This window comes from Trichechus manatus, unplaced genomic scaffold (genome assembly GCF_000243295.1).
Source record: "Trichechus manatus latirostris isolate Lorelei unplaced genomic scaffold, TriManLat1.0 scaffold00041, whole genome shotgun sequence".
NCBI classification, from domain to species: domain Eukaryota; kingdom Metazoa; phylum Chordata; class Mammalia; order Sirenia; family Trichechidae; genus Trichechus; species Trichechus manatus.
The window spans coordinates 14165988-14178472 of NW_004443977.1; the positions used below are offsets into that span (position 1 = coordinate 14165988).

The window sequence follows — 12485 nt, forward strand, 5'->3', positions numbered from 1 at the left end:
GCTGGTGGTGGTCTCAGCCCAACGGGTCTGGAAGCCCTCCTCCAGACCCCACTGGACCAGCCTCTCCCCCTCCCACATCCCGCCTGCAGAGTTGCGGCCCAGTCCCCGCCCGCGCCGACGGCGGTCAGCTCCCCTCCGCAGCGGCTCCGCGGAATGACCCGTAGTAACCCCGCCCCGCCCCGGGCCGCCAGCGCCGCGCTCCCGGCCGGAATTCGATAGGCCCAGACCGGCACGCGCCACCGCCCGCCGGCCAATGGGCGGCGGCCTCTCTGCATAAGGAACGAGCGCCGGCTGAGCTACGCGTCCCGGGCGGTTCGACTCAACAGACGCTATTCTGCCGGCGCTGCGGAACGTCGCTTCAGTTGTTGCCGCGGCCGGGGCTGGAAGAGGCGGCGGCGGCGGCTGAAGGGGGAGCGGAGGCTCGCCCCCTCTCAGTGCGGCCGCGCCATCGTCGCCGGAGGCTGCAGCGGGGTGTGGATGCCCCGGGGCGCAGTCAGGCCTGGTGGGCCCGAGGCCGGAGCAACTGGGGCCCCGGCGTCGCGGTAAGTGCGGCGCCCGTTGTGGGGACGCTGGGCTGTTTGGCGGTGCGGTCTCCGCGTGCTGCGGCTGGACCGGCGGCGGCCTGCAGGGGACGGCCTGGGTCCCCGACGTCGCCGCGGGCTTAGCTCTGGGAGGCGCACAGGCGGCCACGGGGTCCCGGGCCGGCCGTGGCCCGGGGAGGAGTCGCCCGGGGCGGTGGGAGACGCCTGCGGTGGGTTCCGGGGAGCAGGTGACTTGGGCCGCGGCCAGAGTCCCACATGAGCGGGGAACCGCAGCCCTGGCCCCGTAGGCCGCGCGGGGTCGCTCCGGTGCTTTGTTGGCGGGGGCGGGCCGGGGGCTGGCAACTTCATTTGATCGGCTTCATCGCGGCCTGAGCGGGGCTCTGTCCGTGGGAAGAAATCGAGCCCCGAGATTTCGGAGAGACCAGTGCTGGAGGGGCGGTCCTTTCTTAGAAATTGGGTGTGTGAGGTGAGTCGACCTTGGTATATGTTCTGGCCACGATCCGTGGTGGTGGGACTCGGATTAAGACTGATGTTAGGGGTTGAGAGTTGTATCTTTACTTTTCCGTAAATGTATTCTAATCACACACTAGTAATAAGATGTGTAACGCTTATGGCGTGTTTACTAACACAGGCGTAGGCGTTCTCAGGTCCGTTTCACAGATAAGGAACCTGAGGCACAGAGAGATGAACTACCTTGTCCGGGTAATCTGGTACCAGGATATGTGCTGTAAGCTATTGTTTGTGGGGCCCTTCAAAAATGGAAAGGGTACAGCAGTATCTTTAAAATTATGTAGAAGCTAGAGAGGGAATAGGCCTTGTGAAAGTGATTACAGCTGAGTAAAATAACAAACAGCTGATATTTATTGAAACTTTACGTGCCATAGGAGTCTCTGGGTGGTGCAGACAGTTAAGTGCTCAACTACTAGCTGGAAGGTTCAAACTCACCCAGAGGCTCTTGGGAAGACAGGCCTGGTGACCTGTGTTGAAAAGGTCACAGCCTTGAAAACACTATGGAGGGCAGTTCTGGCCTGCACACATGGGGCCTGCTATGATGAGAAGTGACTGAAAGGCAGCTAACAACAATGACGTGTTGTACACTGCCTAAAGTTCTTCAGGCACGGTGTCTCTACCCTGTTAACAATGGTCTGGGTGTGGTTATTCCCATTTTATGGGTGGAGAAATTGCATCTTGGATACTTTGACTTGCCCCAGGTCACAGCTAGTAAGAGGAGAAGCTGGAATTCAGTCGGACCTCTCTGAATCTGGAGCTCTGCATCTAACCACTATCTTATGCTGCCTCTCCTTGGTGGCTGACTGAATAGTTTTCGCAGTAGATTTTAGTCTGGGTGGCCAGGAGAGCTTGTAGTTTAGCAGTACCTTTTTTCACGGTCATGGCAAGCTTTTTTGTTTCCCCAGGTTAGTTCCAAGAGTTGAAGGGTGCTGCTGAGTGGCTCCTGAAAATACATTTGAAGATTAATAGAGGGAAGAGGTGTTGTGATGTGGGAGTCCGTCACACAAACTTTATTTTGTTTTCTGGCAGCCCCTCACCTTTCGGGATGAGTAAGGCTTTCCCAGTCACTATGGCACACTTTTTAGACTTTTCCTGGTTTCTTCTTCCATAAAGAAGTTTGATTCTGTGGAATGGCAGTGTGGTTGGTGTAGGTCAGAGAGATCCGGTGGACTCGGGGGTCAAGGTGATAAGTCACCTGGTGTCTTTGAGTCTCAGTTACTAGATTTGTAAGACATTGGACTGGATAACTTAAAGCTCAAATATTGTGAATCTGAAATGTCTTCCTCCAAGGAATGGCAGCTGGACAGAGGAAAGGAAGGGAGAAATCATGAGGGAAAAATCATGTTCTCTTGGGTTTGGTGAGTCATATCTTAAAGCCTCAAGATCTGTAGCATTTCCTTATGTACTTCCCTGCTCTCCTGGAGCTCAAAGAAGGATACCAGTTCATTGCTCATTCAATTAATTACTCAGCTAGAGCCGTTTAACTCATGTTATATGTCAGGCCCTATATTAGGTACTGGGAATACAGCAGTCAGCAGAATTGATGTGATCCATGCCCTTATGGAGGAAATAGACTGGAAGCAAAGGATCACACAAATACGTAATTCCCAGTGATAACATGCAATGAAGGAAAAGTAGTGTTGAATGAAGATTATAATAAAGATTGTGATTTAGATGGAAATTTAGTCTGGGGAGCTTTTTTGAACTGATAAGGTGAGATTTTGCAAGATGACAATCTTGCATTCCGAGGCAGTCATTAAATGTACATAAGGCAAGAGTTTGAGAACCTTTGAGCTACAGTGAATAATTTCTCATTTCCCATCCAGCACCTGTTCCTGCCCAGATTGTCACTTTAGCTCACATCACAAGATACAAAAATGGGATAGGGAACTCTTTCGAGTAATCATTTCTGCCTGCCTTCAGGGTACTTAAAACTGATGAAGTATTCTTGTTATATTTACATTTTTCCCTCTCAAAATGAACAGTTGGGAAGTGAGAATCTTTTAGGTGAAATTTGGACTTGAGGAAAAAGTTTGGTTATAGTAGTAGTTATCTAGTGTTGCTGTAACAGAAATACCACATGTGGGTGGCTTTAACGAATTGAAATTTCTTTTCTCACAGTTTAGAAGGCTAGAAGTTTAGCTCTAGGGAAAGGCGTTCTCTCTGGAGGAAAGTCATTGTCTCTTTTCAGCTTCTGTTTCTTGGCAATCTTCATGTGGCTGTGGCATGGCATCTGTCTTCCGCCATCTCTGCTCACTTCTCTGTGCCTAATCTACTTTTATGTCCCAAAGGTGACTGGATTATGACACACCGTACACGGATATGGCCGCATTAACAACAAAGAAAACCCTATTCCCGCAAGTATTGGGTTAGGATTTACAACACATATTTTTAGGGGACACAATTAAATCCGTAACAGATGTTTTCAGGAAAGCCAAGCCAACGGCTTTTCTAACTTTAGCTAAGCAGCATGATAATTATCAAAAGTATCTAGTGTAGTGACACTTTACAGGGTGACTTACAGTTAAAGTTCTCGCCTCATAGGAGACAAAACCAATGGCAGAGATTGGAAAATATAAAACATCAAATACATAAATATTTCAGTTGAACATTATTGAGCCAATGCAAATAATTCATTGCAACATGTTTACTGAGTGCCATCTGCATGCAAAGCACTGTGCTAACTGTACCGTGTGGAATAAATAAAGGGATGAGCCTGACAAAGTGCCTGCTTTCAAGGAGATTTCAGTTTAGTGAGTACTAGTACAGTCATGGAGCCCTAGTGGCAGAGCGGTTAAGATCTATGACTGTTAACCAAGAGGTTTGCATTTTGAATCCACCAGCTGCTCCTTGAAAACCCTATGGGACAGTTCTGTGCTGTCCTGTAAGGTTGCTATGAGTTGAAATAAACTTGACGGCAACAGGTTTGGTTTTTTGGTTTTAATACAGTCCTGCGTCGCTTAACATCCACTATAGAAATGTTATGTGATTTGGACGTTGTGCGAACACCATATTATATACTTAGCAAAGCTGTATGGGATAGCTTTTGTTTCACTTCCAAATTGATACTTCTCCTTTGCTTCTTTTTTAAAAAAATTTTTTTTTATTGTGCTTCAGATGAAGGTTAACAGAACAAGTAGTTTCTCATTAAACAGTACACATTTGTTTTATGACATTGGTTAACAACCCCCCGACATGTCAACACTCACCCTTCTTGACCTTGAGTTCCCTTTTACCAGCTTTCCTGTCCCCTCCTGCCTTCTAGTCCTTGTCCTTGGGCTTTTGTGCCCCATTTGTCTTGTTTTGTTTTATGGGGCTGTCTAATCTTTGGCTGAAGGGTGAAACTCTGGAGTGACTTCATTACTGAGCTAAAAGGGTGTCTGGGGGCCATATTCTCGGGTTTTTCCAGTTTCTGTCAGACCAATAATTCTGGTCTTTTTATGTGAGTTAGAATTTTGTTCTGCATTTTTCTCCAGCTCTGTCCGGGACCCTCTGTTGTGATCCCTGTCAGAGCAGTCAGTGGTGGTAGCCGGGCACCATCTAGTTGTGCTACTGTCTGGCGGAGGCCGTGGTTCTCCTTTGCTTCTTGCTGCTGCTGTGGCTAGCCCTGGTTTTGCTGCGTTTGGGAGCCATGATGCACTTCACAATAATATTTTCGAAAGAAAATTAAAGAGAAATAAGGCTACAGTACGCACGATACATGAGATTGGGTGCTGCTGCCTACCAGTTGAGACATACACTGTTACACGGTAAACTTTTTATTTAAGTAGGGAAAGCTCATATTAAAACAACGGTAGAAAGTACAGTACAGTACGTATGTAAGCCAGTAACGTAGACGTTTATTATGACCATCAAGACGTGTTATAGGTTATATATTTACTGTGCAGTTAGACAACTGGCAGTGTAATCTCTTTGTATACAAGAGACATGAGATTCATGTTTTACGTGTGGGAAGCTGTTGTGTTTGCCATATCCCGTTAGGTTATAACCTTATGGGACCATGGTTGTATATGTGGTTGGGTGGTGCCCGAACGCATGTTATGCGGCACATGACTACTCAAATTTGTTTTTTTTCCCAAAATACTATCATTTGCCAGCTTATTTGATCCTCTTACGAATCTTACATGATGAGCAGAAATACACTGAGAAAATGGAAATTTATGGGTAAAATTATTAGGACATGGTGATAAATAGTATATGGGGTGAGAGAAGGAGGTGTCAAGTGATTACTAGGTTTCAGATTTCATGAAACGGATAGGATACACGGGCAGTTCACTGAGATGGGGTTTACTGAGGGAGAACTAGTTATTGGGATATGGGGAGAGCATGACTTTCATTTTGGAGATGTTGCATTGGAGCTGCCTGTGACACCTCTTTAGAGCTCAGAGAATTAGGTTGGACATTTGCCATTTTGGAGCTGTCTGTGTAGAGGTGGTAGCTGGAACCATGAGCATGGGTAACAAACTAAATAAAGAGGCTTTAACTAGAATTTTTCCCTTGTACTTGAACATAAAATACTTCAGGGTACATTCTCCTGTAACTTCCTTCATAGGAATCATAATTGCCCTTTAGATTTCTGTTTGCATCAGGAATATACAGAAATTTAGGATACCATAATCTAATTCCATTCCCCCCTTTCTTTTAAAAAAATACGAAATATTCATAATACTTAATCCAGTTAAAGAAATCCACCACCACCTCCCGAATCCTCCAGTTAACTGCCAGTCTGAATTTGGTGTTTATTATTCCTGTTTATTTCTTTATAGTTTTGCTGCTTATGTCTGTATCCCCAAACAGAGTATAGGGTGGTTTTGCATCTTTTTAAACATTATGTAGATGGTATTGTATGTATGTATATTGTATGTATGCTTTTAGCCCTGTAGCTGTGACTGGTGGTGTGGCATTGTCCACACCATTTAGCCTTTCTGGGCCTTAGTCGGAGCCCTGGTGGTACAGTGGTTAAGTGCTCGGCTGCTAACCAAACGGTCAGTGGTTCGAACCTACCAGCTGCTCCATGGGAGAAAGATGTGACAGTCTGCTTCCGTAAAGATTACAGCCTTGGAATCCCTATGGGGCGATTCTCCTCAGTCCTATAGGGTTGCTATGAGTCGGAATCGACTCAAGGGCAGTGGGTTTGGTTGTTTTGGTTGGGCGTTAGTTTTCTTGTGTGTAATCATTTCTGGTTCAAAAATGTTATGATCTGCTTCTCCAGCACTGTTCTCTGAGAAATTTTTTTTCTTTTTCTTTTTTGGCCTCTTCCCTTTTACTCAGCTCAGGGTTGTTATCTATGCCATATTTCTTTCTTTGGTTTCTGTGATACTTTATCAATTATTTTTGTGCATTTCCCTCCGTATAGTCATTTATATGCTTATTACATGAATTCACTGGGGTATTTGCCACGGGTGTCGTCTTCTTCAGACATCTCAATAAATACGATTCCTCAGAAACCATCCCAGAGGCAGTTGGCAGTAAATAGTTGGAGCCAAAGATGAAACAGACACTATTGTTAAGAATTTATAGACATTCCGCTTTGAGATATACGTAATTAATTACAAAGGAAAAATTAGTGCAATAAGAAAGTGCCTATAGTGTACTCTGAGGGTTCAGCAGATATAGAGAAGTGGAGCCTGTGGAAGTTTGGATATCAGAGAATGCTTTTATCAGTTTAGATCTACCTGCTCTGATAGATCCTCAGATGGCCCTAAAGTGAGTAATTTGAAAAAATTAGATCCCAAAAATTCTAGGTGAGAAATTTTTGAAGTATGTCATCAGTATGTCTGTATGGGTTCCTTTGGAAAGGGCTATCTTGAAGATAAATCTTTACTCAAGCTTTGGAGGAGCTAAGGTGACGGTGGAATGGATGATAGCATGTAAAATTCTTTAAATAAAAATTTACTGATATTAAAAAAATTACTAGAATTTGGATGTACAGAGGAGAAAGGAGGACATTTCAGGTGGAGCGAGCAGAGGCAGAGACGGATCAGGGGAACAGAGTTGATGAGAATTGATTGAGTATAGAGTGTATGAAGGAGAGAATGGGGCAGGGGTGAGAGTTCAAAGGTAAATTCAGTTTACGTTATGAAGGGTCTTAAACGCTTAGCAGAGGAGTTTGAAATTTTTTTGTTTTTGGTGGGCAATGAGGAGAGAATTGGACTCTTGGAGTAGGGAATTGGCATGGTGAAATAACCGGCAGTGTGGATGTAGGATGTACTGATGGGGGGTGGGATTTGGGCAGGAGGACTAACGAGAATGTTGAATTCTGCCAGGTGAAAGGAGTAAGGATTTGAACTGCAGAAGTTATAGCGAGAAGGGGTAGGAAGGGATGAATGACAGAGAAATAGAATGATCAGTTCTTAGTAACTGGATGTGCTGAGAATAAATGAAAGGGAATTTCTCTGAATGCTTTGGGTGGTTGGAGGATGGTGAGAGCATTAAACAGACCAGAGAAGCTGGTTGGTGTTGGGAAAGGGGCTGCATCAGTCCATGCACTGCGTTTGGGTGTCATTTGGGGAGATGTATAGTACAGTGTCAGCCCCCTCCTCCATAAAAAGTGAGGCCATTCACATTGCTGTGGGAGAGATCCTAATGTTATCACTATGAAGGTGATAATTAAAGGAAAAGTGAGAGGAATTCCAGGAAAGAGGAGAATTGGGGACAGACCCTTGGGGCAGTTGGAGCAAGGGATGCAGGGAGAAGGAGAGAGGGGAATCAGAATATAGTGCCAGGGAAGTCAAAGAGAGTTTACAAGTTGTTTTGACAAGTCTTTTCAGAGTCAAGGAGGACTGAAGGCCAAGAGGGGGGAAAAAACCAAGTGGGGTTTGCAACTTTGCGGTCATTTCTGCTCTTAGAGGCTGTGTTAGCAGCTGGATTAGCCAGGGTGTTAAGAGTGAGCAGGAGGAGAGAGTGGAGGTGGCAAGTGTTTTAAACTTGGTGGCTCTGGGCCCAAGTTGTGAGTCTATTTATATTTTTCACAATTTTTTTTTTTTTAAAGTTTGGTGATGGGTGTTAAGAGATAGCAGTGAAGTATCTTGAAGGAAACTGGGATCAAGGAGCATGTTTGGGGATGTTATGAAGGAGGGAGGTGGGAAAGAGCGACACAAAGAAGCTTGAAAATAACCTTTGGAGCAGGGTTCTAGAGATGGGAGGACTTAGCTTTCTATCTTCTCTGGGAAGGCGAAAGGTAGAGTAGCAGTGGGAAAGTAATTGTCACTAGGGACCTGCTAGGCATTGCCTAGGGAGGCCCCAGTTAAGGCTGGCTCTCCTAAACATGTGACATTTAGTCTGATTTGATAACTGTCTCCAGCTGGTGGCTTGAGGGTAGGAGTGGAGAAAATGAATGAATTTACAACAAGAGATAATGTTTTAGAGCTTTAGGAAAGTACCATAAATGCTCAGAGTTGTCATCAAGGACACGATTGCCATAGACAACATCTTAGAAACGATTGATTGGTCCCTGGGACAAGGCCGCCGGGAGCAAGTGAGGCCATAAGGGAGCTGTTGACCCAGATAGGGAGGGAGAGCAGAGCCACTGGGTGAGGGGGAGAGACAGACTAACAGCCCATTCATATTCTTTTATTTAGTTGTAAGATTTGAATTAGTTTTCCAGTGATGGGAATCTTTTTTCTTTGGGATCACAGGTATGGAATGTTTCATATTTGGGTCACTGACAATAATAATGCTGTGCTGTCATGACATTCTGTTTTTGATGAATATAACGCTCATCATAAAAAAGGTAGAGTTCTGTGGAGTAATGTAAGTAGGGCAAATACTCAACAGGGAGAGGTTCATCATTTAGAATTACAGGTGCACCTCAGTTTATACAATGGATATACTAAGAAAGTTATATAATTTTTATAGAAAGAAAATTGGAATGTCTTAGGAAAATTTGTTATGTAAGTAAGTCATTGTTCTTAACAACTTTCTTCTTCCTTTCCTCCTTCCCTTCATCCATCCATTCGATGGATACTTCCACCAGGCACTGTGCTGGTGGGCTCTAGGGATGGAGTGATGAGTAAGACAGATGTGGTTCCTCTCTGGTGCTCATTCCATAGAATGGAGAAGACGGACATTAAGCACGTCCACAAAGAAGTATTTAATTACAACTGTGATAGATATTGTGAAAACAAAGTTCAGGGTGCTGAGAGTGGGAAACCTGGCTAGAGTTTCTGGGGAGGCTTCTGTGAGGAAGTGCACCGAACAAAGACCAGAGGGAAAATCCAGGTGACAGAGGAGGTGGGGAGGGTGGGCAACTTTGTAGGTAGAGTTTCGCAGCAGTTTGGGGATGGGGTGGGTACTTGACATGTGGAAGTTCTGAAAGAAGCCCAGAGGGGCAGGAGTGCGTGCAGAGGTGGTCTGAGATGAGGCTGGTGTGGAGGTAGGCAGGGGCCAAACCAGGCAAAGACACGAGGAAAACCATAGCTCTCTGTTTGCTTAAAAGCCAAACACTGAGAGTTGAGTGGGAAGATTGGGGAACTTGTGCCACTAGCTGGCCATGTATGTGTCAAGTCAGTGTACTTCTTTGGGCCTCAGTTACTACAAAAAGAAGTTTAAATTTTCGACCCTGTAGGACAGAGTAGAACTACCCCATAGGGTTTTCGAGGAGCCGCTGCGGGATTCAAACTGCTGACCTTTTGGTTAGCAGCTGTAGCTCTTAACCACTGTGCCACCTGAGCACCAGTTACAAAATATGGAAACAGCAAAGTTGAACTCTAACTTTTTTGTTTTTATAGTTTGAATTGTGTGATTAGGAATGTTAGAATTTACCACAGTTATTGTTAGGAGTTATTAAAGCATCTGTAAACACTTACAGAAATAATCTAATTACAGTTGTTATGTTGGTTTGGTATTGATCACATGTTGAATTAAGGTCAGAGGGAGACTTTTCAGCTAGACTGGACTTTGTGTGTGTGTGTAAAATTTTAATTTATTTTGTTGTTGAGAATACACAGCAAAACATACACCAACTCAACCGTTCCTACATGTACGATTCAGTGACATTGATTACATTCTTTGAATTTTGCAACCGTTCTCATCCTTCTTTTCTGAGTTGTTTCTCCCCCATTAACATAATCTCACTGCCCCCTAAGTTTCCTGTCTAATCTTTTGACTTGCTTTTGTCTATTTGAGCCCGTATAGATAGATCTTAAAAGAGCATAATGCTCACGGTAGACTTTTTTTCACTAGGTAAGCTAAACTATTGTTTGGTTTTAAGAAAACTTCAGGGGATATTTTTGGTTTAAGGTTTAAATATTATCTCAGGGCAGTAGTTGCAGGTGTTCATCCAACCGCTGTGGCTCCAGAAAGTCTGGATTAGACTTTCTGTAGAGGTGTGTATAATTCTGTAGAGGTGTGTATTTCTACCATAAATATTTTAAATTATGTCTTTATTCTCTAGGCTTACTGTTTAGTTGTTTAAAAAATAATATACTTGAATTAGTCTGTACAGGCCTAGTGTTTTGGGTTTTCAGTACTGTTTCTGTAGAAATCTGTAGACCTGACAGGCCACTTGGGCTAGTCCACAAGCTATTCTGAACAAATTGAGTCATTGTGGGTAATTATTATTTAGTAGAAATGTTCCAGAAAACTAGTATGTGAATAACAATTTTGTAAATTATATTTTAACACATAAGGGGATTTTGTCACTGAAGCAAAGTGTGGAGTTATTCCGTAAAGCGGAATTAGTTCCTAATTTATTTTTGTAAGACTGAATTTTTCATTATTAAGATTTTAAACAGCAAAGGACATTTGGGAGTTTATTTTTTGTTGAGGAAAATCTATATTGGGATTTGTTGTTTTATTAGATACTAACTACACTGGCTATTACATGACAGTTCTTCCTCATCTACATATTACTTTAGTTCTAAATGGATTTTGTACACATATAACAATTTTCAATTTTTTTTTTTTTTTTTGCAATGAGGTTTCTGAGTTGTAGAATATCCACTATCAATTTGGCAAAAATGGTGAAAAATTCCTGTTTCAACTATAAAAATTTCTAAGTTTTGCTTTTATTGGCATTGCGGTGATTCTTATTCTGGACATTGAGTGGTTGAGTACTGTGTACAAGTATTTAAAATAGTAGGTGATGAGGAAAGCTTTCTTACTGTAACACTAGAAAAACCAGAGATTCTTCCTCCTCTTGGAGACTGGCTTGATCCCTGGACTTGATACCTGTTGTTGTTGTTATTAGTGGAGAAGGAGCCTTGGTGATGCAGTGGTTTAAGCACTCGGCTCATTTTCCTAATGCATTATAACTTTCCATATTGCTAGTGTGTTAGGTCTAGGAATCTGCGCTCGTTATTTACACTTAAACTAGATCTTCCATGTGAGCTGATGCCTATTGAGACTGTGTAGCACATTTAGAAATTCTAAATGTTTAGTTTGTGCGTCACTTGCTGATGCATAAAAAGGACACCTGTTCTATCCAACAGTATCTTGAGGTGGGAGGTAGTGACTAGATGGGGTGCAGTGAGGAGGAGGGTCAGACAAGGGAGATCATGGTACCCCAAGAAGAAGTAAAGAGATTGAAGTGGTAGAGAGGAGTGACAAAGGGCTTGAGTTTTGACACCAGACTGATGGTTGACTTCATCTGGCTCCACCCCATTCTGGTTTGTGATCTAAGCAAGTTATTTAACTTCTGAGCTTCAGCTTCCTTAAGATGAGAATATGTTTGTTCTGCAGGGCACACGTGTTCTAGAGTGTGCACGTGACTAATTGCTAGGCTGTTGGAAGGAAATGTTAGAAATTCCATTTATTTTGTAAAATTTCTGTATTTTGTGCATGGTTTGTAATGTTTACAGTGTACAGTTCTACTCTGTCCTGTAAAGTTGCTATGAGTCGTGATTGACTCGATGGCGCACAACAACAACAGTAAAACAGTACAGTAGTACATGTATACGGTATTAAAGGAACACATTTTCAGAAGGCCAGCAATTTTTACTGAAAGGGGCTTGTGATCCTCAAAGTTTTAGAGACCAGGATCTAGTGGATAAAAGCTAGGTCCATGCTTGCAGGCTAGTAGTTTGGGGGCAGCTTTTTAGGGATGAATTGAGATTGTGGTGGAGTTGACGTGCTTGGTTAGTAGGCTCTGGAAAATGAATTGAAGCTCATTTGAAAAATGGTGGACATAGTAAAACTGGCACATTTCAGTTACTTTGTAAGAAACATTCTTTCTTACACTATGTCATGTGTTAGAAGATTACATGGTAGAAATTTTGATGGGACACCACCCAGAACATGAGTCAGTCTTAGGGAATTGCCTTTGATGCATGGATAATTTACCCACAGATAACAGGGAGCTGACTTGTATGTGTGTTTACTCAATACTGTTTATATTAGATGATGGTAGAGGACAGTCATGTTAAAAATAGTTGATTAATTACAGTTTTGTCTCTTTTGTTATTAACCTCCTCAGGTAGCTTTATGAAATAATCA

General features: G+C 43.4%; 1 protein-coding gene across 2 annotated transcripts in view; it reads left to right on the top strand.

The window, feature by feature from the left end:
* The first annotated feature begins 344 nt into the window (after positions 1-344).
* Positions 345-12485, top strand: part of ACSL3 (acyl-CoA synthetase long chain family member 3) — a 74093-nt gene continuing 61952 nt past the window's right edge. For both annotated transcript variants that reach the window (XM_023731340.1, XM_023731342.1), the window contains exon 1: positions 345-542. The gene's annotated coding sequence lies outside the window, so the exon portion shown is untranslated. The remainder of the gene's footprint in view (positions 543-12485) is intronic.